The sequence below is a fragment of the Myxocyprinus asiaticus genome, chromosome 16 (assembly GCF_019703515.2).
Source record: "Myxocyprinus asiaticus isolate MX2 ecotype Aquarium Trade chromosome 16, UBuf_Myxa_2, whole genome shotgun sequence".
NCBI classification, from domain to species: Eukaryota; Metazoa; Chordata; class Actinopteri; order Cypriniformes; family Catostomidae; genus Myxocyprinus; species Myxocyprinus asiaticus.
In genome coordinates, this window is record NC_059359.1 from 25149283 (window position 1) to 25176497 (window position 27215).

The 27215-nt window shown below is 44.1% G+C and overlaps 1 protein-coding gene and 1 long non-coding RNA gene across 2 annotated transcripts in view; both read left to right on the forward strand.

The window, feature by feature from the left end:
* LOC127453706 (cell adhesion molecule 4-like) overlaps positions 1–27215 on the forward strand; it is a 256812-nt gene that overhangs the window by 21779 nt on the left and 207818 nt on the right. The gene's annotated exons all lie outside the window — the stretch shown is intronic.
* LOC127453714 (uncharacterized) lies at positions 5687–17961 on the forward strand. Its single transcript, XR_007899448.1, has 3 exons — positions 5687–5939; positions 15058–15114; positions 17334–17961. It is a non-coding gene; the product is annotated as an uncharacterized LOC127453714 (long non-coding RNA).

Sequence of the window (27215 nt, forward strand, 5' to 3'; positions counted from 1 at the left end):
AAAAATAAAAATAAAAAAAATATTGCTTATATGCTAGAAGATGGATGGGAGCAGAACACAGAGCAATTTACTTGTGTTCATGGATATTAAGAATGCTGAAGTTTACAGATGTTTTTGTAATTAAAGGCCTGGTTGATTGCACAGGGGATGGTTTGAAGCCATCTATATGTTAGTGTACTCCATAAAGTTGACAAAATACATTTTTTGCAGATATACCCATTTAAAATGTAGTCTTTCGCTTCTTTGAAAACAAACCAAAAATATTGATGACTCATCCTGCAGTAAACACATTTTTGTCCAATCAAATGCTCACTGGAATGAGAATATTCCTTCTCCTAATACTACCTACTGTACAATCGACTAGCAAGTAGCAAATCAAGGTTCATGGCTTTGATGTGAATGAAAGGCTATTGGCTATTTAAAAATAATAATAATAATAAGATAATACCTTCCCACCCCAACTTCCTGTTTAAATAGGTAACACGTCAACACAGCAATAATGCTGTGTTTCATTCAACTTGGAAAGTTGGAATTTTGAATGTACTACTTGGAAAAGTGCAAAGGAACAACACTCGAAGTCAGACTTCCAACTTGGAAACTTGTGTGGAAATCTAGAACTCTGATTTCGCCGAGATGCAGGTGTGTGACGTCCCACAAACATGTCAGCACACAGGGAGATGTACAAATTAGTATAAACGTTCACTTTAAAGCAAAAAAAAAAAAAAAAAAAGCATCAACAAATCAAGTTCTTACATTGCATATTAATAATTCTTGTTTTTAGGAAACGTTTGCACAGACATGTGTTTAGAACGCTGTAAAGCGTAATCGTACACCTGTATAACAAATGCTTGCATAGCATAGTTTAACCTCCAAAATATGGTTGCTAGGAGACATCTCTGGTGGCAATTGAATACCTGCTAAGCTAACGGGAGCATTGCATTTTTGTTTCTTTATACTGTATCCTTCGATATTTTATGTTTATACTTATCTTCTACAATGGAAGGCCTTAATGGTCAGAGATCGGAAATATTAGGTAGGATTATCCCACATCCGACTTTGAATTGAACGCAGTATTAAAACTGCACTCGTCAAGCCATTTTTTGGGATCTCTATTGATTACTTATACAGCCACAAACAGATGCAGTCACACAAGCAGGAGGTTGCTCAAGAGGCCTCGTTTCAAAGCTTTTCTAATCATCTCTAAGCTATAAGTCAGTAAATGGCAGTTTTAAATAATTTTAAGGTAAATTTAGGCTGCAGATCTGACTACTGTATGTATTGTTTTCATATTAAGCTTTTCAACAATATTCATTCCACTCTCTCTCACTCTCTATCTCTCTTGCCTTCTGCCCTCTTTTGCTTTATGCACATTAGACACACCTCTAAACATACATATTCATGCCTGTGGTCAGTCATTCCTCCCTTGTGGGATGTTATGATCTGGTATGTGTATGGTAAGGGGAGGTTTTTTTTATAGTAGTGGCCGTAGGCTATGCTTTGTTGGGGCAGCTGTGTGTATGTGTGTGTCAGGTGCTCTGTAGCAGAGCACTCAGTCCAGGTGTCCAGATTTGATGCCTGTGGCTGTGCTCATTTACATACAGAAAATCTGTTGTGCTTCTATTCCCCCCACCCCTTTTAATCTTGCCTATTTTCTTTCTCTAATATTCTCTCTCTTTGGCTCTTTTCTTGAACTTTAACTTCGTTAACCTCTCTTTTGATGTACTGAAGTCTGTAGTTTGCTTAAGTGCAGTACTGAATTTTTCTTATAGAAGATCTTTTTTTACACTTCTCTTTCAGCCTATCGACATTTCCTGTCCCTTCCCCTCATTTCCCCTTCCTCTCTGTTTTATACTTGCCTTATTCTCACACTCACTGTCCTTTTCCTTTTTTCCCGTATCACTTCTTCTACCACAAACTTAATGTAAATAAAAATGAACGTTCGGAAAAAGCATGTTCATATAATCATATCAATCAAAACGCAAGGGTATACAAAAACAGCCCCTAAGTAAGTAACTTAAAAAGTAATCCACTACAAATGACTAATTACTTCTCTAAAATTGAAATCAGATTACATTTCTCATTACTTGATGAAAAAGTGATCACATTACTAATTACTTTTAAGTTACTTTCAAAAACACTTATCACAGAAGTTTTGCTCAAAGAATTTAAAATGATGTGTATATTTCCTACTTGTTCACTTTTGCACACAAGTCATACTCGACGCCTCACATTTCTTCCTTAACATGCCTCGTTAGTGTCTCTTAGTAACAGAAACACAAACAGATGTACATATGAACATAATTTTTGTTTTAAATTGTTTTAAATATATTCTACATAAATAACATTATTTTAGAAATGTGTAACCCAAGTAATGTACTCAAAAGTAATTAGCTTAATTGAAAGTCAGTAACTGTTATCTGATTACACAAATTTAAAATGTAATGTGTTACACTACTTTTTTTTACTAAATGTAATTAGATTACAGTAACTAATTACTAAGTAACAAGATTACACCAAACACTACATATTATATAATCTTTATTAATTAAGTCCAGAGGGATGGGAATTTAAAACTCAAGTTGAGTCTTGTGCTCAAAGCCCTCCATCACGGAAGTCAAATATGTTTACCTTTCAAGTTATTTGAAAAGGAGAACACATGAACCTCACATTCAGGAAAGGTTTCACCTTTCTGCTTATCCCTCTTTTTTCATTTGAAGTCCAAAACCACACAGTTTGATGATATCCACCGGGAGCTCTTCAGTGCAGCAGTGGAACATTTAAAACTATTTATTCAATTTTTTTCTCTCATCTATCTGCATTATTGTCATGGGGGGAAATCTAAAGTGCACATCCCTCTTTCTCTCCCTCCTTCTCTTTTCACGCAGTTTCATTCTTTTCCCTATCTCTTTATCCATTATATATTGCTGTTTATTTGTCTTTGCCTAGCAATATAAAAAAAGGGTTTATGTGCATATCAGGGCACTGACTGGGCCTGTATAGGCTCTGTATGTGTTTGTATGTGTAATATGTGCTTGGGGACCTTAGCGGTCATTTGCTCAGTAGTGTGCAGCTTAAGCACACACACACACACACACACACACACACACACTCACACACACATACACACACACACACACACACACACACAGCGTAATTGTGTTGTTGTAATGCAGAGTGCATTTCCGAACATGCCCTGGTCATTCAGATGTGTACACAAGTGCACACAGCCACACAAACACATTAACACACTTTCACTCACAGAACTGCCATTGCGCTTGACAGTGTAGGGCCATGGGATGAATATATTAAGAAAATTTGCATCAGCAACTCTTGCAAAGGAATGTTGACAAGAGGAACTGCAGTTTGTCAAGAACTCACCTGAAGGCAACACTTTAAATACTTAGCAAATTTATTTATACGCATTTCAGTGGTTCAGTCACTTTGTGCTCTGTCTAACACAGCAAAGAACAAAGTTCAAAGCCGCAGAGTTAATTTTAGATATACAGTAGGTATATGAACAATATAAACCACAGTCCTATACTAAAACAGCTAAAGTAGTCCAAACAGAACTAACAGAGCTCTCATCAACTCGTGAAATATGCCAACCCTAGCAGTACTTTCTGCCAACTACACAGCTGTGATGGCAAACAATAACACATACACAAACAAATACACACATACTCTTACACACTCAAAGCAGGCTTGGACTAGCCGGCACATGCTCAAATTTCAGGACAGGAGTGGACTGAGTGGCCTTAAAGGGCTAGTTCACTTAAAGTCATTATTCACTCACACTATTTGTTGTGGGACAAAAAAAAAAAAAAAAGAATCTTCACACACACACACACACACACACACACACACACGTCTTTTACATACAATGACAGTTCATAGTGACCTCCTAACTTGACACACAAAAAAGCACCATAAAAGTAGGATACATTTGCTAGGATAAATAATTTTTCCCACATTTTTGTTTGTTTATTCGTTACTTCATTTTTTGTTGTGCTGTCTTTTTTAATCTCCTTCTTTAACTACCTTTTCCTGGTGAGTTTGATTAAGTATTTTTGATATAGTGCATTTTTTCCCTGGTTCGGTAGGGTGAGTTTTCCAGCTGGGTTGAGTAATCAGTCCTTCCTACAGTTCACTCTTTTTGCTATTTTACTTTTCTCAAGTTCAGCTCTTTGATTAATCTTCTGCAGTCATTCTCGTGTTAACAGCTCACTGGAGGAAAAAGTTATCAGTGAATAATGACTTAAATTTAGTAGTTTCCTCACACAGCATGGGTCGTATGGGTTACATTTATAGTACTTTCTTGGAGCTTATGAATTATTTCACCCAAAAATAAAAATTCCGTCATTGTATACTCAACCTCATGTCATTCCAAACCCATATGACATTCTTTCTTCTGCAGAGCACAAAAGGATATATTTTAAATGCTGTTCCATTTGTTGATTTCAACTTGTGTCGCAAGGTTTGATGGTATTGACTTGTCGCCATATGGATTTGTGCCCTGTTCGCAATGGTTTGATTTTATTTGAGAGTGAATGTAATGATTTACATTTGAGTCTGTTCTTCATATTAAGGTAATAAAATCACGGCACTCTACCAGATCAGGGTGCGAGGATCCACATGCATTAACTGTCTCTAAAAATAAATGATCCACACTCCCTTTTTCTAATTCTTTAGTCAGCATTTTATTTGTCACAGATTGTCCCCTTTATCTGTGAGAAATGTTGACTAAAGTATGAGAAAAAGGGAGTGCAGATAATTTCTATACAAAGTAATTGTCTTCAGAAGACTTGGGATATGACACAATTAATTGCATGAAAACTATGACACTTTGAGTGCATTTCTAATCTTTAAAGTGAGTCATTATCAACTGCTTTTGTATTAAAATCTGCATCACGTGGAGGAGGAGGCAGGAAGCACGTCATTGTTTACAAGAGAAACTTGTACAGAGCACAGACCAAGCACCGTTCACAAACCAAAACAGTCCAAAACAATTTCAAAATAATATAAAATAAAATAAATAATAATTTCCAAATAATAATAATAAAAATGACACACTTCCTGACTCCTCCTCCACGTGACGTGTGACCTTACCAACGAGCTTACATCATCCCTCTCATGAGTGCGTGTCACAGAGATGTACGGAAGTGAACATTTGTAGTTAAAAAGTATGTAAGTATTGTTTTGTTTCTAAAAATAATCAAACGTTTGGGTTCAGAAGAACTTTATTTATCGACTGGAGTCGTGTGGATTATTTTGATGCACCCTAAATATGCATTTTGGACCGTCAAAAAAATGGAGTACATTCACTTGCATTGTTTAGAGGAGGAGGCCTGAAATGAAATCCTAAAAGTCTTAAATTCTGTTTTAATGAAGAAAGAAACTTGGATATACCTTGGATGGCCTGAGGGTGAGTAAATTATCAGCAAATTTTCATTTTTGGGTGTACTATTCCTTTAAAGTTTAAGGACATCACACATTCCCACGGCCCAAATGCTGTAGGCATACATGCATACACACGCACACACACACACGCACACACACACACACACACACACACACACACACACACACACACACACACACACACACACACACACACACACACACACACACACTGCCATGTTGTCATACTGTGGGTTATAGTGAGTCTTGGCTCTGCTGGAGAGTTTATCAGCAGCCAGAGGGCTACCAGTCCTTCACTCTCACTCCTACTCCTTTTTATTGCCACATGCACCCCTCCCGCTCTTTCTCTGTCTCTTTTTCTCACTCTCTCGCCCTCTGTGTATCTCAGGGCTAAATCGCATCCTTTTGTACATCACCACCCCATTTCAGATGAGAGAGTTGGCAGAGGGAGCAAAAACTGGAGGAAAAAAAGAAGATGTGTATGTGCGTGTGAATGTGCGTCCAAAGACAAAGCCGTGAAAGTGGGTGGAAACTCGTCTTCTAGCTTTGAATGAATCCCATTGATTATCTTGCTGAAATCTGGGTTGTGACACAGTTGTTATTGCTTTGCGATATTAATAAAAGAGTTAGATGAAGAAAGGAGGCTGAGGGGAGGGGGCATGAGAAAAGATGGGGAAAAAAATCAATGCAGAAGCTCACGAGGTAATTAAAAGCAGCAATGGACAGGCCTTGAAAGGCATTATTAGTGGCTCTTGGTAAAATTACTATGATTACACAAACAGCTTTACCAACACAGGCTTTTGTGTTTAGGAAGTAATTGCCCCTGCAATGGATTCAGATTCTCAACAATGTTGTTTTTTGCGATAGATAATGAAAGGGCAATGAGGAGAGAGACTGAATTGAAAAGCCAACTCGCTTTAATACACTGCTGTCAATATCAGAATAAATTGCTCTAAGCAAATGTAGTTTCATATTCTCAGTTACGCTTTGTGGTTTAGTGTACTGTATTCATGTAGATGTTAAAAGGGAAAGTTCAACCAAAAATGAAAATTTGGTCATCATTTACTTAATCCTTTGTTATTCTTAACCAATATGACTTTCTTTTGAAATATGAAAGCACATGTTGGGCAGAATGTTAGCCTCAGTCACTTTTCAGTTTAATGTAATCTTTGTTCCATACAATAGAAGTGAATGGTGACTGAGGCTTACATTCTGTGTTCTACAGAAGAAAGAAAGTCATATGAGTTTGGAACAACGTGAGGGTAAGTAAAAGATCTACAGAATCTACAGAATTATGTGGAATGAATTTAAATATGGTAAAGTATGTAAAATGGCGCTGACATTACTATACTCTTATATGTATTATTAGCAACATAATTTGTTGTGTGGGGGGGGGGGGCAGCAATAGTGATATTGTGTAAATATAAGCAGTTGTGATTTCTTTTGGGCCAGCAAAGCCTTCTCTGCTGGCGTAACATGCCTAATAAATAAATATTTTTTCATCCTTTCATTCTCATTGACCTTTTTGCCTATGTATTTTCAATCGCTTTCCACTCTTAATTCATCTACAAACAAATAGAGAAAAATGAAAAGTTTATCCAGTCAGAATTTATTCCTCGATGCTTACAAGCAAAGTGTGACAACTGTTTCAAAAATTGCATGCCTGAAGCCATGCTCCTTAGCCGAAGCAGCACGTGAGACTGAGCTCCACCCCGTCATTCCTTCAGAATCCCTGAACAGTGCGAGTGAATAGGCATCTAAAGTCAGACTGTCATATTCATCAGCCAATCAGATTGATTTATTTGTACTTGGTGGGTGTGGTCTTTAGGATATGTCCCAGTCCAGGCCTTCTAGCTGGCTTTGAGTGACACAATCACGCTTTAAGTGATGTACGTAATTTGAAAGCGAAGAGTGCAACAGCTTGCTGACAAGCCGGCTGTCATCACCATTGAGAAAGAGATCCTTATGGATTTAAAAACCTGAGATGTTCTGCATGTTCTTGCGATTGATTAATTAAACAGGAAAGGAGAACTGATTTTCACTTCAAGCACATCGGTAGGTGCTTTTTGCATTGTTATAGCAACATCAGGAGTTCCCTATCTGTCACTCACTCGACGTTGTGTCGATGTAGTGACACTAGGGGTCACTCTTGGGAGCCCGAGACACCTCTGGTCTTTGATAAAAGGCCAATGAAAATTGGCGAGTGGTATTTGCATACCACTCCCCCGGATATACGGGTATAAAAGGAGCTGGTATGCAACCACTCATTCAGATTTTCTCTTCGGAGCCGAACAGTCGATGTTTACTGAGCTGACTGTTCATTCACCTCTGCTGGATCTGATGGCACATTTCAAACCACTCATTCAGATTTTCTCTTCGGAGCCGAACAGTCGATGTTTACTGAGCTGACTGTTCATTCACCTCTGCTGGATCTGATGGCGCATTTCAGCGGCTTCTCCCTCCCCTGCACTGGTGCACTGCAGAGAACACCCCTGGGCGCTTCGCCAGAAAAAAGAGAATATGTTTTTTTAAAAGAGTATATTTCTCTAAAAGTGCGGCATACACGGAATGTCTTTTTAAAGATGCATCTTTTTAAAGATGCCTTTCCGTTTGTGTGTTATTCCTGGTTGCGGTTGTTTCCTCTCAACTTCGGACGGTCTTTCGTGTCTGGGCGCGACCCACATGGAGACAGCGTTCGTGGATGGATCATGTACTCACTGCGAGAACATGACCATGGCAATGTTGTGGTCACGGCTTGCTTTCGTAAGAAGGATAAGTCCGCCGGCTCGTCTCACGGCGAGTTCGACCTCTTGTTCGGAGCCTGCGAAGCTGATGAGCTCTCGAGCGCAGCATCGGAGAGCTGGCTCGTCCAGTCGGATGCAGAAGCCTCAGCTGGGCTCCCCTCCTCGGGGACGATTGCCCAGTCATAGGCTGATGCGGAAATGACGGACATGCTTTCATAGGGGGCCGCGAGCGTCGGGCTAAAGTGGAACCCTCCGCTCTCCCCTGAACCCTCATGGCTCGATGATTGGTTCCTGGGCTCGCGGCACCGCTAAAAGCAGCCACACCCCGCTCCAGTCCCTTTCTTCCCGGATGTGCACAAGGAGCTGACAAAATTGTGGGAGGCACCTTTTACTGCCCGGTCCCGATCTTTCAGCTCCCCCACCCTCACTACCCTCGATGACGGGGCGGCCAGGTGCTATTTGGCGATTCCCCCGGTGGATAAGGCGCTTGCGGTGCACCTATGTCCGCAGAGCGCCGCCACCTGGCGCAGAGCCCAAAGCTCCCGTCCAAGGCCTGTAGGTTCATGTCGTCCCTGACGGCCAAAGCCTACAGTGCCGCTGGACAAGCCGCCTCCACCATGCACGTCATGGCTCTCCTGCAGGTCCACCAAGCCAAGGTACTAAAAGAACTGCACGAGGGTAGTTCCGCCCCAGATTTGATGCAGGAGCTGCGCTCGGCAACCAACCTCACTCTCCGGGCGACGAAGGCCATGGCGCGGTCTCTCGGACGGGCGATGTCCACCTTAGTGGTCCAGGAGTGCTACCTTTGGCTCAACCTGGTCGAGATGGGTGAAGCCAACATGGCACGGTTCCTTGCTGCCCCTATCTCCCAGGTTGGCCTATTTGGTGACACTGTCGAGGACTTTGCCCAGCAGTTCTTGATGGTGAAGCAGCAGACGGAGCTATCCAGCACATCCTGCCCCGGCGTGGCTCAAGATCCCGCACCCTGCCTGCTCGTCGCCAAGGGTGTCCCCCTGCGCAGGAAGCAGACACCACCCGTCTCACGGCCGGCCGCCAAGAACCTACGGAAGGCTTCGAAGCACCCCTGAGACGGGCGACCCAGCGACAACGAAACCCACCTTGGAGCTGGTAAACAGACCACTCCATTCCCCGGTGGAGGGCCGGGAGGAGAATCTTTTGTTGATTTTTCATTTAATTTTGCCGCATGCCCAAGTGGCTGCGGTACCCAACAGTTCAGCAAAAGAGCGGTTTCCTTGTTCCCTGGGTCACATAACCGGTGTGCACGGCCATCATCACGACCACCGTCCACCTTTTTATCCTTGCAGGGTTGGCGCTTCAGCGGTGGTCTCCCCGCCTCTGCGTGCCCAGCTGTGGCACAAATCCGCCCCCGATGTGACAGTCTCCACAGGTCGTGAGGACAGGCCTCTTCCTCCCCCATTCCAGGCTGTTCCAGGGGTGGTCACAAGAAGCCAGATAAGTTCTTCGATGTCCCTCGACTCAGCACGGCCACAACATGGTGTGGCACCACGGGCTCCGCCCCACCGCGAGGCCCCACCTGCCGGTACGTCCGACGAGATTGTCACTTTGGTCCCCCTCGCTCAGAGCTTGGATGCGTGACTTGCACTTTCCAATCCGTCGCGATGGTTGATCCGGACCGTCTGACTCAGCTACGCAATTCAGTTCGCCAGGCGTCCGCCCAGGTTCAGTGGTACCCACTTCACCTCGGTGAAGGACGAAAACGCTGCTACCTTGCGCGCGGAGATCGCTACCCTCCTACGGAAGAATGCGATAGAACCTGTCCCTCCGGCCGAGATGAAGAAGGGGTTTTACAGCCCCTACTTCATTGCACCGAAAAATGGTGGTGGGTTGCGGCCAATCTTGGACCTGCGAGTACTGGACCGGGCTTAACACAGACTCCCGTTCAAGATGCTGATGCAAAAACGCATTCTGGCGAGCATCCAGCATCAAGATTGGTTCGCGGCGGTAGACCTGAAGGACGCGTACTTCCGCCTCTCGATTCTACCTCGACACAGACCCTTCCTGCGATTTGCATTCGAGAGTCTGGCATATCAGTACAAGGTCCTCCCTTTTGGTCTGTCCCTGTCTCCTCGCATTTTCACGAAGGTCGCAGAGGCAGCTCTTGCCCCGTTAAGGGAGGTGGGCATTCGCATTCTCAACTATATCGACGATTGGCTAATCCTAGCTCACTCTCGGGATATGTTGTGTGCACACAGAGACCTGGTGCTTTCGCACCTCACCCGACTAGGGCTTCGGGTCAACTGGGAAAAGAGCAAGCTCCTCCCAGTTCAGATCATCTCTTTTCTCGGTTTGGAGTTGGACTCAGCCTCATTGACAGCGCACCTCACGAATGAGCACGCACAGTCGGTGCTGACCTGTTTGAAGGCGTTCAAACAGAACACAAAGGTTCCACTGAAACTCTTTCAGAGGCTCCTGGGGCATATGGCATCCTCAGCAGTGGCCACTCCACTTGGGTTGATGCATATGAGACCGCTTCAGCACTGTCTTCAGACTCGAGTCCCGAGATGGGCATGGCGCTGCAGGACACATCGCGTGGTCATCACACCGATCTGTCACCGCCTCTTCAGCCCTTGGACCGACCTTGCATTTCTACGGGCAGGCGTTCCCCTAGAGCAGGTCTCCAGGCGCGTCGTGGTCACGACAGACGCCTACAAGACGGCTGGGGCGCTGTTTGCAAGGGGCACGCAGCCGCCGGCTTATGGACGGGCCCGCGGCTGCGTTGGCACATCAACTGCCTCGAGTTGCTGGCAATTCTGCCTGCCCTGCGGAGGTTCCGGCCGTTGATCCAGGGCAAGCACGTGTTAGTTTGGACAGACAACCCGCGGTGGTAGACACGATCACTCAGGCTAGGGCCCCCTCTCCGAAGCACCTGTATGCCTTTAAGTGGCACCTATTTGTTAAGTGGTGTTCTTCCCGACGGGAAGACCCCCAGAGATGCGCTGTTGGATCGGTGCTTTCCTTCCTGCAGGAGAGGTTGGAAGGGCGGCTGTCCCCTTCCACCTTGAAGGTGTATGTAGCCGCTATAGCGGTACATCACGACACAGTGGATGGTAAGTCCTTAGGGAAGCACGACCTGATCATCAGGTTCCTGAGAGGTGCCATGAGGCTGAATCCCTCCAGACCGTGCCTCGTTCCCTCATGGGACCTCTCTGTAGTCCTTCAGGGTCTACAGAGAGCCCCCTTTGGGCCTTTGCAGTTAGCTGAGCTTAAGGCAATCTCCTTGAAGACTGCCCTCCTGACTGCGCTCACATCCATCAAGAGGGTAGGAGACCTGCAAGCGTTCTCTGTCAGCGAAACGTGCCTAGAGTTCGGTCCGGGCTACTCTCACGTGATCCTTAGACCCCGACTGGGCTATGTACCCAAGGTTCCCAAGACCCCATTTAGGGATCAGGTGGTGAACCTGCAAGCGCTGCCCCAGGAGGAGGCAGACCCAGCCCTGACGTTGCTGTGTCCGGTGTGCGCTTTACGCATCTATTTGGATCGCACGCAGAGCTTTAGAGTCTCTGAGCAGCTCTTTGTCTGCTTTGGTGGACAGCGGAAAGGAAACGCTGTCTCCAAGCAGAGGATCGCCCACTGTTTCATTGACGCCATAACTATGGCATATCACGTCCAGGACATGCCGCCCCTGGTAGGGCTATGAGCCCATTCTACCAGGGGTGTAGCGGCCTCCTGGGCCTTGACCAGGGGCGCCTCTCTAACAGGCGTTTTCAGAGCAGCGGGCTGGGCAACACCCAACACCTTTGCAAGGTTCTACAACCTCCGGATGGAACCAGTTTCGTCCCGTGTAGTGGCACGCACAAGCAGGTAAGTCCAGGACAGCTGGCCGGGTGTATCGCTTGCACATAGCGCCTTTTGCCTCCCCTGAACTGAAGAGGTGCGCCGTTAACTCCCAGTAGTGTTCACAAACTGTGTTCCCTGGTTGACTTCCTCCGAGCCCTGTGACAGTCGAGTGTTCGGAGAGACTCGCTGCTGGCCCAGTACACGTGCTAACTAAAGCCCTGTAATGGGGTAGGTGCTCCGCATGTGGCGGTTCCCCGTAGGTAACCCCATGCGACGTATATCTTCCGCTAACTCGTTTCCCTGTTGGCAAACTGCGTCTTCCTTGGGCAGAGGCCCCTCTGCCCCAGTCTCCATGCTTGTAGTATCTCCTCCCCCGTAGGGTAGGACCTACCATGGGACTTCTCCACATGGCATACTTCCGACATAGCTCGGCAAGTCCATGTGACGTATTTCCACTTAAATACGCCCCCTCTCTCTGGGCGAGGTGTGGTCTCCGCGGTGTCCTCCCCTTGGGAGGGACACCCCCCGACTAGACCTGGTCGGCCCAGTCGGATAATCCCCCTTTTTTTTAGGGAGTGTAAAAAAAAGGGGATAAGAGGCCACGACTGGGCTAGCCTGTCTCTATCTTTTGGGTAGTCAACTTGTCCCAAAGGGCCATTCGACACTCATAACAGTGTTGGGGGAGGTTACGTGTCGGCCTAGTGCGCTGGCTACGAGGCACACAGTGGTCTGCCCATCACACACCGCCAGTTCACGTAACACAATTCAGCCAGTTGTGGCGTTTTGTGTAAGGACCCCTAGTGTCACTACATCAACACAACGTCAAGTGAGTGACAGATAGGGAACGTCCTAGTTACTTGCGTAACCTCCGTTCCCTGATGGAGGGCACGAGACTTTGTGTCCCTCCTGCCACAACGCTGAACTACCCGCTGAAATGGCCAGACCTTGTCTCGGTTCCTCAGCATAAAACCTGAATGAGTGGTTGCATACCAGCTCCTTTTATACCCATATGTCCGGGGGAAGTGGTATGCAAATACCACTCACCAAATTTCATTGGCCTTTTATCAAAGACCAGAGGTGTCTCGGGCTCCCAAGAGTGACCCCTAGTGTCACTACATTGACAACGTCTCATTCCCTCCATCAGGGAATGGGGGTTACGCAAGTAACCAGGATGTTTTCTAAGTGTAAATTAGGCTACTTGAGCATTCAGTGTCGGATTTTGAAAAGTAACGGTGTACCCTGACGAAACAAAATTTAATTACACGGGCTGCAGCTGAATATAGGAACAATAGTTATAGGGCAAAATTGGTAAAAATAAGCAAGATTTACTTTTTGTACAAGGTACTTTTTTGAGTAACAAATTAAGATAATGCTTATTCAAAATATCCACTTCAGAAAATGATTAAACATTTTCTGTTTATTTCAGTCACTTTTGGCATTTCATAACTTAGCCCTGTTGTACCATACCATGTCAGTGTAACTGTTGGGGTTTGCTGACATCAAATTGAAGCTTTACTCTATTTTTCTCATCTGTGACATTGAGATGCTTTCCTGCTCCATCTCTGTTTACAGAGGTCTCCAAGTATCTTTGTGTGCATAAGAGGGGGCATGTCTAATTCTGTTTCTAATGGTGCATCACATCATGTTGGAATTACAACAATTACAAGATGTCGACTTGTAAAATGTTTATGTCTTCATAAAACAAGTTGTAAACTCTGAATTCTATGAAAGTGGCAGCGGCTTCAACAGTTAAAGCTAATAGTGAATGCATTTCTATTTGATATGCCGTATTATTATGCCATTGTTACCTGGAGAACTTTCTTTGTTCTTAAACATTTTGAGTCCTATAGAGGTGAATTAATAAAAGTTATAAGAGTTGCCATATGAACGATTACTTCCGAGGACCGAGAACATGAACAGTTGCCATGAGTTTGAATTATGAGTTGCCATCTCATAATTACAGTAATTCCGACATGATGTGAATGCAACATTAGTTTGGTGGAAGTTCCGGAATGACCAATATCACACCTTTAATGAACACACAAGGGGAGGGCATGTGTAGAACTTTGTAAATGAATTTTCTGCAGAGTTCTGCTTGCCCAGATTCCGTGCAAGCCTGCTCATGATATGTAAGCGAGGGCACTGATTTCAGTCCACAGTGCATCATTTCTGAATCCCATACAGACTTTACTTTCCTATCCAATAAAGGCATAAAAAGCCTGAAAATTAACAAGCAAGAAACATGATGAGAGAGGCCAAAATACATAACCACACTCACTATATTACTGTACATTTTTATGTTTTGGCTAGTGAAGCACCGATGTATTGGTTAATCATTGATAATGGCTGATAAAAGCAATTATCTGTGCTATCGGACATTGGTCGATTGTTAAAAACAGCCGATTATCAGGGCTGATAATTTTCAGTCTATCAAAAGGGGATGAAAAAAAGTGTTGGACAATTAGCGTACATTATCAGTGATTTGAAACAAGGTACATAGCATAAAAAAATGAACCACCAACTATCAGTATCATTAGATGTTGTTCTGAAAATGTTAACCTTTAAATGCATGGGTGTTTTGCCAAACAGTATGCACTATTTAATATGTATGTGTACATGCATAGAGTGAGGTCCCGGGTCACTAAAGACCCAAGGTATGCTTTAAAGAGTACTGCTTGTTAGGTACAAACTTTTGAAAATGTCCTGACAAATATAGTGAATCGTGGCAAAGCTGACTTGAGTGGACATTTGAAGTGGTTCTCACTATTTGAAATGCACATTTATTGGCCAAGTCATTTTTTCTCTTTAAATCTACTGTCACATATTCCCTGTTTTTGTGTTGACTTATGTTGAAATTCTTGTTTAGTTCCTGTTTCCTGTTAGTTTGTAGTCCTTTTGTAGTTTTATTTTATGATTGTTTTTCCCCTGATTGTTTTTCCCCAGGTGTTCCTCATTTGCTTGTTTGCCCATGTGTATTTAAGCCCTTGTTTCCCCTGGTTTCTTTGTAAGTCTTTACATGTTCTGTGCCTGGTTTCCCGTGTTTTTGTTTAGTTTAATTCTGATTTACCACATTTAGATCCTCATTCCTCATCTGCCTCGTCACATCTACTGCCATCAACAGGTTTCTGTGAGGGTAAGTTTTATAGGGGTAGGGTTATAGTTAAGGTTTAGTAAATCTAATCACCTCTGTAAAAACCATTGCATCTACAGTGCATCCAGAAAGTATTCACAGCGCTTCACTTTTTCCACATTTTGTTATGTTACAGCCTTATTCCAAAATGGATTAAATTCATTATTTTCCTCAATTCTACAAACAATACACCATAATGACAATGTGAAAGAAGTTTGTTTGAAATCTTTGCAAATTTATTAAAAATAAAGAAATGGAAAAAATCACATGTACATAAGTATTTACAGCCTTTGCTCAATACTTTTGTTGAAGCACCTTTGGCAACAATTACAGCCTCAAGTCTTTTTGAGCATGATGCTACAAGCTTGGCACACCTATTTTTGGGCAGTTTCTCCCAGTCTTCTTTGCAGGACCTCTGAAGCTCCATCAGGTTGGATGGGGAGCGTCGGTGCACAGCCATTTTCAGATCTCTCCAGAGATGTTCAATCGGGTTCAAGTCTGGGCTCTGTTTGGGCCACTCAAGGACATTCACAGAGTTGTCCCGTAGCCACTCCTTTGTTAACTTGGCTGTGTGCTTAGGGTCGTTGTCCTGTTGGAAGATGAACCTTCGCCCCAGTCTGAGATCCAGAGCACTCTGGAGCAGGTTTTCATCAAGGATGTCTCTGTACATTGCTGCATTCATCTTTCCCTCGATCCTGACTAGTCTCCCAGTTCCTGCCGCTGAAAAACATCCCCACAGCATGATGCTGCCACCACCATGCTTCACTGTAGGAATGGTATTGGCCAGGTGATGAGTGGTGCCTGGTTTCCTCCAGACATGATGCTTGCCATTCAGGCCAAAGAGTTCAATCTTTGTTTCTCATGGTCTGAGAGTCCTTCAGGTGCCTTTTGTCAGAGTGACCATCGAGTTCTTGGTCACCTCCCTGACTAAGGCCCTTCTCCCCCGATCGCTCAGTTTGGCCGGGCGGCCAGCTCTAGGAAGAGTCCTGGGGGTTCCAAACTTCTTCCATTTACGGATGATGGAGGCCACTGTGCTCATTGGGACCTTCAATGCTGCAGAAATTTTTCTGTACCCTTCCCCAGATTTGTGCCTCGATACAATCCTGTCTCTGATGTCTACAGACAATTCCTTGGACTTCATGGCTTGGTTTGTGCTCTGACCTTATATAGACAGGTGTGTGTGCCTTTCCAAATCATGTCCAATCAACTGAATTTACCACAGGTGGACTCCAATCAAGTTGTAGAAACATCTCAAGGATGATCAGTGGAAACAGGATGCATCTGAGCTCAATTTTGTGTGTCATGGCAAAGGCTGTGAATACTTATGTACATGTGTGGGTTTTTTTTTTTTTTACAAATTTGCAAAGATTTCAAACAAACTTCTTTCACGTTGCCATTATGGGGTATTGTTTGTAGAATTGAGGAAAATAATGAATTTAATCCATTTTGGAATAAGGCTGTAACTTAACAAAATGTGGAAAAAGTGAAGCGCTGTGAATACTTTCCGGATGCACTGTATGAGATGTCCTATCTAACCGTGAAACCCACATATGTGTGTGTTGCTTCATGTTCTGCTAGCCAGTTTTGATAAATGGAGGATGTGATGAAATACTGTGTGCAAAAGTGGTTTGTTTAAATGAAGAGCATCTGTATGAGTAGAGGAAATGTTTTATCCCAGTTCTCTGTGCATGTATGTTTTGGACTATGAGATTGCAAGAAGCCAGATTATGCCATATATGCGAAGACAGGATAAACAGATTTAGGAGATGGAAAAACATGAGGGGAAGATCAGAAGAGGAGAGAGATTTAGAATGAAGGAAAGTTCAAAAATGGAAATGACTAAGCTGTGAGCAGGGGATAGCTACTTTGCCACATATTAAAATGACTCTCGACTGCTTCGTAACTACAGAGAGAGGGAGAGAGAGTTAAAGTAAAAGAGAGAGAGCAAATGAAGAAGACACACAGGGGGAAGGGGTGTCAGTATGTGTGTGTTTTTCTGAAAAATGGGTGGCAGTGGAGACAAATAGATGAGAAGATAGAGATAAGGGGTAGAAAAGATACGTGAGTGGAAACAGCAGGTAGGAGATATATAGAAAAGAATGATAGAGAGAACTGGGAGAGAGAGGTATCTTAATAAAAGGTCAAATCGGCAGTACAGGTAATTCTGGAGGTCAGAGAAATTCCCCTGTATATGAATATATTGATTCTTTTTTTTCTAAAAGCTGCATCATCAGTTATGACTCGACCCACACAGAACCTGCTGCCCACAGAATTCCACAGAAATCTCTGCAGAGCCCAGCAGACTTCAAATGCACATCATTCAGAAATTCCACATCTCCATTTACATTTATTTCTTTCCTTTACCTTAATATCATTGCATTTGTGTCGAAGCTGTTGCGCAAAAGGTAGAGTGCTTGTTCACGACACATACAGTACTAGATCTGTTGGCTCACAGGGACCCGGGTTCAAATCCGGCCTCCCTCACTTTCCTGTATGACTCTAATGTTATCTAAATAAAAGGTTGAAAAAGCACCCAAAACATTTAATAAATAATTAAAAGATCAGAAGAGGAGATGGATTCAGTATGAGCAAAACTGAGAAAAGAGAGCTAAAGGTCAAAAAATGGAAATTACTAAAGTGACTCTTGACTTATTAGAAGTCACAGAGAGAAAGTACAAGAGATATAAAAGCTGTTGGCTTGGCTCACAGGAACCGGAGTTTGAATCTGGCCTGGGGCCATGTCCTGATTCTGCTCACCCTTTCTCTCCTCCACTTTCCTGTCTACCGCTACTGTCTACTAAATAAAAGATTGTAAAATCCCCAAAATAAAAACGATAATTGCATTTTGAAAGGTTTTTAATACATTTCCTGCAGCTAGTGCCAATGATAGCAACCTGGTCTCATAGAAACACTTCACTATACCTAAATTGTGCAACATGATTTTTACTTGACTCGTTGTACATGTGCCATTATTTTTGTGGTGAAATGAATGCTAGAGGTGCTAAAACAACAATGACTTTCACACAAATCACGAGTAAAGGGGCAGATTATCAGTTCCATAAACACGTACTTTTTGCCCTGGTCCTAACATAGTGCTATCCGATGATATCAACACATTAGCACATGACTTGTGAAGCGATTCCAACTACATTTAGAAGCTTGTTCGGGCACAATCAAAATATGCACTAGATCAACCGATAGAGCGTTGCACTTGTGATGCAAAGGACTGGGTTATGAGTCCTGAACAGCACGCGAGTCAGCATGTGAGCCAAAAGGTAAAAAAGTATGTAAAAACAGATTCCTTGTGGCCTAGCTATAACCACACAGTGCTCTCCCCATCTAGTTTTAATGATTTTATATTGAAGAGGAGATGGAAGAGAAAGGGAGAGGAGGTGAACAGTTAGAGAGGGGAACAGCAGGTGTTACAGAGATCTCAGATGAGAGATCTGATTATTATGATCATGTTGATGATGGCACTGATGATGAGCAAGAAGATACAGACAGGAAGAGATAAAGAAATGACTGATTAGAATTTGAAAGACAAGTTGATGGCCCCTTCTTTTTTGCAAGGTAATGAAGCAACACTGACCTTTCCCGCATTCTCGCTCTTTTCCCTCCCCTTCTCTCTCTCTATTTCTTTTAGTCATAAACACACACACACACACACACACACACACACACACACACACACACACATTGGTGCGGCTACCACATTTATAGCATAATACCCTTGCAATTACCAGTTTGTAACCTTAAAAAAATGTCCTCGTAAACCACCCAAACCCGCCCACACACACACACACCCACGCACACACGCATACACATATACTTACTCACTGGACAGGGGTATGTTTATTTAGCATCTGAATGCTCATACATAATAATATGGTGATGCTCTAGAGATGTATGTCATTATGGAACAGAAGTAGCATGTTGGTGTGTTTGTGAATGTAGCTTGTTTGTTGTCTGATTCTGATTCAGAGTTGAGGTGCCGCCAGGATGCAGTGAATACACAGTGGCAATTTGGGAATTTTAAGAAGCTAGAATATGAAATTATTTAGGTAAATATTTTCGGAGGTACATGTCAAATGATGCTTAAGCTAGTGGGAAAGACAGTATGTGAACAGTGTGTCAATTAGTGTTTGATCACTTTGCAACACTTGTTCCCTATCTGTCACTCACTCGACGTTGTGTCGATGTAGTGACACTAGGGGTCGCTCTTGGGAACCCCAAACACCTCTGAGCTTTGAGAAAAGGCCAAAGGGAATTGCCGAGTTGAATTTGCATGCCACTCCCCCGGACATACGGGTATAAAAGGAGCTGGCTCGCAACCACTCATTCAGATTTTTTCTTCGGAGCTGAGCGATTCATTCACAGAGAGCTGAATTCCACTGCCAGTCCATTCACCTCTGCATGCTGTTGGATTTATGGCACATTACAGCGGTTTCTCCCCCTCGTGCACGGTTTGAGTGCAGAGAACACCCCTGGGCGCTTCGACAGCCTAAAAGAGTATATATTCTTGCAAAGAGTATATTATCTCTAAAAGAGTGGCACTGACGGAGAGCATCTTTTTAAAGATGACTTTCCGTCTGTGTTTAGTTCCTGGTTGCGGTCATTACCTCTCCACTTCTGATGGCCACGATTGCTGTCTCACCTGCGTGGACCGCACCCACCCTGAGACAGCGTTCGTGGATGGATCATGTTCTCACTGCGAGAACATGACCATGGCAACGTTGCGGTCGCGGCTTTCCTTCTTCAGAGGGAAAGCCACTCCAGCTGCTCCCTGCCCTGTTCCTTCTACCTACGGGTATGAGGCCGCATCGGTTAGCACTGGGGGCGATTTGGGGACCCATGGAACTCCCATTCCCCAGTACGCTCGTTTGCCCCGGTCGAGTTCTGGGATGAGACAGGCGACTCGCCCCACAGCGAGTTTAATGTCTCATTCTGGGCTCAGGAACAGGATGAGCTCTCGATCACAGCATTGGAGAGTGGGCTGATCCAGTTGGCCCCAGGGGCTGCGCAAGTATGTGTTTCCCCCAGTGAGCCTGCTTGCACAGACCTTGTGGGAGGTCAGGTAGGATGAGGAGCAGGTCGTCCTGGTGGTGCCCTACTGGCCCACCCAGACTTGATTCTCGGAGCTCACACTCCTCGCAACAGACCCTCCCTGGCAAGTTCCCCTGAGGGAGGACCACCTCTCTCAGGGACGGGGCACCATCTGGCACCCATGACCAGGCCCCTGGAATCTCCATGTCTGGCCCTTGGACGGGATGCGGAAGACCTAAGTGGCCTACCACCGGTGGTGGTAGACACGATCACTCAGGCCAGGGCTCTCTCTACGAGGCGCCTGTATGCCTTGAAGTGGCGTTTGTTCGCTTAGTGGTGTTCTTCCCAACATGAAGACCCCCAGACATGCGCAGTGTCGGTGCTTTCCTTCATGCAGGAGAGGCTGGAGGGGTGTCTGTCCCCCTCCACCTTGAAGGTGTATGTGGCCGCTATAGCAGCGCACAAGACGCAGTAGACGGTAAGTCCCTCGGGAAGCATGACCTGATCCCTTAGAGGTGCGAGGAGGCTGAATCCTCCCAGGCCGCGCCTCATCCCCTCGTGAGATCTCTCCATGGTCCTGTGGGGCCTGCGGAGAGCCCCGTTTGAGCCTCTTGAGTCAGTTGAGCTAAAGATGCTCTCATTGAATACTGCCCTCCTGACTGCGCTTACATCCATCAAGAGGGTAGGGGACCTGCACACGTTCTCTGTCAGCGACACCTGCCTGGAGTTTGGTCCGGCATACTCTCACATGATCCTGAGAGCCCGACCGGGCTATGTGTCCAAGGTTCCCACGACCCCTTTTAGGGATCAGGTGGTGAACCTGCAAGCGCTGCTCCAGGAGGAGGCAGACCCAGCCTTGTCGTTGCTGTGTCCAGTACGTGCTTTGCGCATCTACTTGGATCGTATGCGGAGCTTTAGATGCTCTAAGCAGCTCTTTGTCTGCTTCGGAGGACAGTGGAAAGGGAGGGCTGTCTCCAAACAGAGGATCGCCCACTGAGTCATTGACACCATCGCTTTGGCATACCAGGCCCAGGACATACCACCCCCATTGGGGCTTCGAGCACACTACACCAGGAGTGTGGTGGCCTCCTGTGCCCTGACCAGTGGTGCCTCTTTAGCAGACATCTGTAGAGCAGCAGGCTGGGCAACACCCATTACTTTCGCAAGATTCTACAATCTCCGGGTTGAGCCGGTTTCATCCCGTGTGTTGTCAGGTACGAACAGATAAGTATGCGGGGCAACTGGCCGGGTGTACTGTTTGCATACAGCAAACAACTCCTTTGGGTAAAGATGTGTGCTTTTTTCCCCCCAGCAGAGTTCACAAGACTGTGGTCCCTGGATGTCCTTCCTCCTTAGCCCTGTGGCAGGCGAATTTGGCAGAGAAATTTGATGCTGGCCCAGTACGTGTTCTAGGAGGCCCTGTACTGGGGTAGGTGCTCCACATGCGCTGGTTGCCCATGAGTAACCCTGTGTGATGTATCTTCCGTGGTACAGTTTCCCCATTGGTAAACCTGCGTCTTCCTTGGGCAGAGTTCCCTTTGCCACTGATCACCGTGTTTGTAGAGTTCTGTCCCCTCCGGGTAGGGCCTACCATTGGGATTTCCTCCACATGCGATACTGTCAGTCGGTAAGTCCATGTGACGTATTTCCACACAATTACCTCCCCTTTGGACAGGGTGTGGTTGTGTCTTTCCCCCTGGGAAAGGACACCCACCCCCCCCCCCCCACCCCCACGACGTGGATGCTAATGGCCCCAGCTGAACTATTTCCACTTTTTGGGGAGAAAAAAGAAGAGAAAAGGCCACGGCTGGTGCAGCCTGTCCCCATTATGGGCAGTCGGCTTGTCCCCGAGGTGCGGGGGACTGTAAGACGCTCGTGGAGTGTTGGGGGAGGTTACGTGAGGGCCGGGTGCGCTTGCTACGAGGCATGCACCTGCACCACCAATCCACGTAACACAGTTTAGCTAGTTGTAGCATTTCATATAGGGACCCCTAGTGTCACTACATCGACACAGTGTCGAGTGAGTGACAGATAGGGAACATCTTGGTTACTGTCGTAATCTCCGTTCCATGATGGAGGGAACGAGACATTGTGTCCCTCTTGCCACAACACTGAACTACCCGCTGAAATGTCTGGGACCCTGTCTCGGCTCCTCAGTGCAAAACCTGAATGAGTGGTTGTAAGCCAGCTCCTTTTATACCTGTATGTCTGGGGGAGTGGCATGCAAATTCCACTCGCCAATTCCTATTGGCCTTTTCTCAAAGAGAGGTCTTTGGAGCTCCCAAGAGTGACCCCTAGTGTCACTACATTGACACAATGTCTCGTTCCCTCCATCAGGGAACGGAGGTTACAACAGTAACCAAGACGTTTTTTGTGTGTATAAAGTGAGGATGACTTTAAAAATTTGTGTTTCACTTTGACTGATAACAATTGGTTTTACTACACTGTAAAATGTTTGTGATTTTAACTGAAAAAGAATATAAAAATACTACAATGAACACCTGCTGGTTTGTTAACTGCAGACTGATCCCATAGAGAAATCAGAAAAGGTAGGTTGACTCTTCTTGAGCTTAAATCGGTCTATGCTTACCAAAATTCGAAACACTGCTCCCAGTGGTCAAAGTGGTCAGTGTTGTTGGGTGTATGGGCACGTGTGAGCTCCATTTTCCAGGTGTAATGTCCATGGAGGCCGCCAAAAGCAAGTTGTGAAGTGAGTTGTTTTGAGCTGTACAGGCTGTAATGCAGTGAAAAGGAATGCAAATTTTATAAACTGAGTCCTCTAACCCAAACCCCAAACCTAACCATCAGTGGAGTAAAAATGTAATGTTACAGGGAAAAATGCAACCTCCGAATCGTGCTTGTCACTGATTATGCAAACGCGATTACTTTCTTGTTTCAACATGGATCCAAACCCGGGTCTCCCATACTGTTTATGCAATGCACTACAGGTTGCGCCACAAGGGAAGATAAACATGCTGGGGCTGATGCAAAACTGTCTGATAGGAGATGCCGCTTGTCAGTGAGTCAGAACAATGTGGCAGATTCTAAGGTACTGGAAATCTCGGAAACAACATGTTGACTTCCTGTGTGATCATGTTATTAACTGGTAGTTACCTTATCATATACGGTGAAAAATTATATTATTTTTAACAAGACAATGTGTAATTTTATGGTAAAATATTGTACAAATATTTTGTTTTTATAAGTTAAAAGTATGATTTACCTCACATGACATCCCCTACTACCTGAAACATGTTCCCTGTATTTAAGGTGAATTTCTGGCAACACCAGCTAACAGTTTTTTAGTGTAAATTTAACCCTACGTCTAAAAGAAAATGCTTTGCATTTTTTAAATTTATTATTTACATTATTTAGGTTATTTATTTTATTAAATTTTTTTTGGATTTTTCCCCTTTTTCTCCCAATTTGGAATGCCCAATTCCCAATGTGCTTTTAAGTCCTCATGGTCGTGTAGTGATTCGCCTCAGTCCGGGTGGCGGAGGACGAATCCCAGTTGCCTCTGCGTCTGAGATCGTCAACCCGCGCATCTTATCACGTGGCTTGTTGAGCATGTTGCCACGGAGACATAGCATGTGTGGAGGCTTCACGCCATCCACCGCGGCAACCATGCTCAACTCACCACGCGCCCCACCGAGAACGAACCACATTATAGCGATCACGAGGAGGTTACCCCATGTGACTCTACCCTCCCTAGCAACTGGGCCAATTTGGTTGCTTAGGAGACCTGGCTGGAGTCACTCAGCACACCCTGGGATTCGAACTGGCGAACTAGCGAACTCCAGAGGTGGTAGCCAGCATCTTTATCACTGAGCTACCCAGGCCCCCTATTTAGGTTATTTATTAAATGTTTTTACAATTGAGGACATCAAGGATGTCCCCAAAGGGAGATTTTGTCAGATTTATTTAACTTAAGGTGATAAGGTCCCTAAAACTAAGGTTAAGAAAACCCACATACACACACTGTTGCACACATCGACTGCACTATTTCCTCTCCTTTATTAATGCTTAATCTATTTACTTTCTTTTTCTCCCCCTAAGGATGACAGACAGAATGACTCTCTGTACTTTCTTGTTCTCTCTGGACTTGACAGTTGTATAGTATCAGTCTCACGCTGAATAAATCAGCTTAGAGTTGTGAATTGCTATAGAATTGCTGAGAGATACTGTACATAGATTGCACTTTATACTGTCAAGGGGTAAAAGAAAATGTGTTGTAATGCATTAAAATCAGGGTTTAATTAAACCTCAATTTAAGTGTAGTTACAATCTACAACAGTCTCGCCTTATGATTAAATGTCAAAGCACTAATTGCGCTTCCAGTTCACTCTACTAATGCATTTTTGATTAACAGTATAAACATAGGCCTATTTTAAGACAGCATTGGCCAGGTAAAATATTGTGTCATATCAATCCTCCAAATACTGTCCCTCTCTTTCACTTTCTCTTTAAATAATTTTCTGTCCCCTCTTTTAATTCTATTCATACTTTATCTTTCTTTCTCTCCCTCTATCCCACTGTAGCTCTAATGGCATCATTCCAGTCTCCTTCTTCAAATTCATTTTCATTCTGTTCTTCTCTTTAAAGTCTTGGGTGGAGAAGTAGCTGTGACTTGAGAGATGTGGTTATGAAAGAGTGTGACAGCTCATAGTGGAACAAGTGTTTCCTGTGTAGGAGTTGGCGGAAAGTCCTGTGAAATTGGAAAAAATGAAAGTTTGATGTATTTGGGCCAGTGATTGACCCATTTTGAAAAGAGACCACTTTCACTTTTAATGTGACTCAAAGAAAGTCCCCATGTTACTCCTTGATTCACTGACCAAAGAGAAGAAAAAATAAGAAAAGCAAAGAACGAGAAAAAGAAGAGAAGAGAAGAGGAGAAAGTCAGAGGTGAAGAAATTGTGACATTTTTTTCTCATTTACTTTCATCCCTCCTTCTGTTGTCAGTGGCTCTTTCATGATGCAAGTTTGAAATGTTTGGCAGGGTTGTGTGATATATTTGTGGCTGGTACCATAAGGACAGCTGCCTCACATGATAAGACGTGCTGTCTTTTTGGCCTGACACTCCTGCAGATAGGGCCACTGGAACCAACAACACCACATGTACAGCCTATGGCCTCACAGAGGGAGGAAAGAACTGTCTTTTTATATCAGTCTGAGGTACTTCTGTCTTGAGTAAAAACACCTCCAGCCTCAAAGGCAACTGAGTGAAGATCAGAGTGCTGTTATAGTCTTCACAGTCAGAATTCTTTCTTAGTATTGATGGGGGATAATTAACCAATGTCATTTCAATATCCAGGATCATTTTCATCTGAGTGCCATTCTTAAAGCAATCACTTAAACTGATCCCCTGCTTTTTGGAGTGGTCTGGTCTACTTTGTTGCTAATTTTACCTTTTTAAATCCTCAGTTCAGCATAGTAGACCTTAAAAGCTGTTAATTAAATGGGCCCTTTTTTGTCATCTTTGTAATATACTGGTTTGCAAGTATCCCATGCATATTGCAGCTAAAGGTTAGATATCACAGTTTGCCTCGCAAACTACTATCCATCCATCCATCCATCCATCCAACCAACACTCACTGAGAACTTTAATTAGGAACACCTGTACACCTACTTATTCAGGAGATTATCTAATCAGCCAATCATGTGGCAGCAGTGCAATGCATAAAATCAATCAGATACGGGTCAGGAGCTTTAGTTAATGTTCACATCAACCATCAGAATTTGGAAAAATGTTGATCTCAGTGATTTTGACCATGGCATGATTGTTGGTGCCAGACAGGCTGGTTTGAATATTTCTGTAACTGCTGATCTCCTGGGATTTCCATGCACAATAGTCTCTAGAGTTTACTCCTAATGGTGCCAAAAACAAAAACATCCAGTAAGAGGCAGTTCTGCAGATGGAAATGCCTTGTTGATGAGAGAGGTCAACGGAGAATGGCCAGACTGGTTTGAGCTGACAGAAAGGCTACGTTAACTCAGATAACCACTCTGTAAAACTGTAGTGAGAAGAATAGCATCTCAGAATAAACAACACGTCAAACCTTGAGGAGGATGGGCTATAACAGCAGAAGACCACATTGGGCACATTATAAAGACCATAGTGTTCCTAATAAAGTGCTAAGTGAGTGAATCCATCCATCCATTGTTCCCAGGGAACAAAAATGTATACCCTGAATACAGTACACTGTAAATTGCTTTGGATTAAAGTGTCTGACAAATGTGTAAATGTAAATATATACAATATTGTGGACCTAAAAAAAGTAATTGCACATCTATGATACTCATGCAATACTTAACACTTTACACAAGAAAGTACAGAAGGAACAGAAAGTATCACATTTTCAAATGGAAGAGGATCTAGTCTGGGCAGGATTTACAATTTTTGCCATATTCCAAAGCAGATGAATCTTCAGGCGAGTAAGAGAGTAGACTTTAAATCTGATAATTCCATGAATTTAAATTAGGTGTCTGCACCTTATGCTCTCAAATGACTCCGAGGCTAACCATGGACTCCCACATAGATAACAGAAACTGCTTTTTCCTCAGTCTCTCCTTTTCCTCAGCTAACTGCTTAACAACATCACAGAACACACATACATAAGTAGTGGTGGATCAAGGCTCTGTAAAATTACATTGCTTTTGCTCTGAGGTGCTGACAGGGAAGTTTGTTCAGAAGCCCTCTGGCTGAAGAAGCAGTGGCTACTGTAACTCAGCTTCTCTCTTAAACAGAGACTCATCCATCTTGTTCCAGAATTAAAGTGTATGTCAAAAGCAACTGCTGGTAGAGTCGAAATTTTTCCATCATAGAGAAACAATGTTTTCCTTTGTATCACATTGGTATTAGCAATCAAAATAAAGTTTATTTATTATATAAAAACTTTTTATCTAAGATTTCTCTTCCTATCAAATGTGAGTGGGTCATTCCTCTTATGCAGTGCCTGTTGAGATTTGTAGATACCAGAGTGGAGAGGACATGAAATGAGAAGACAAAGAGTAACATGTCAAACTCATGTCCCGACATGAGCATCAAGGCTCAACGTGTC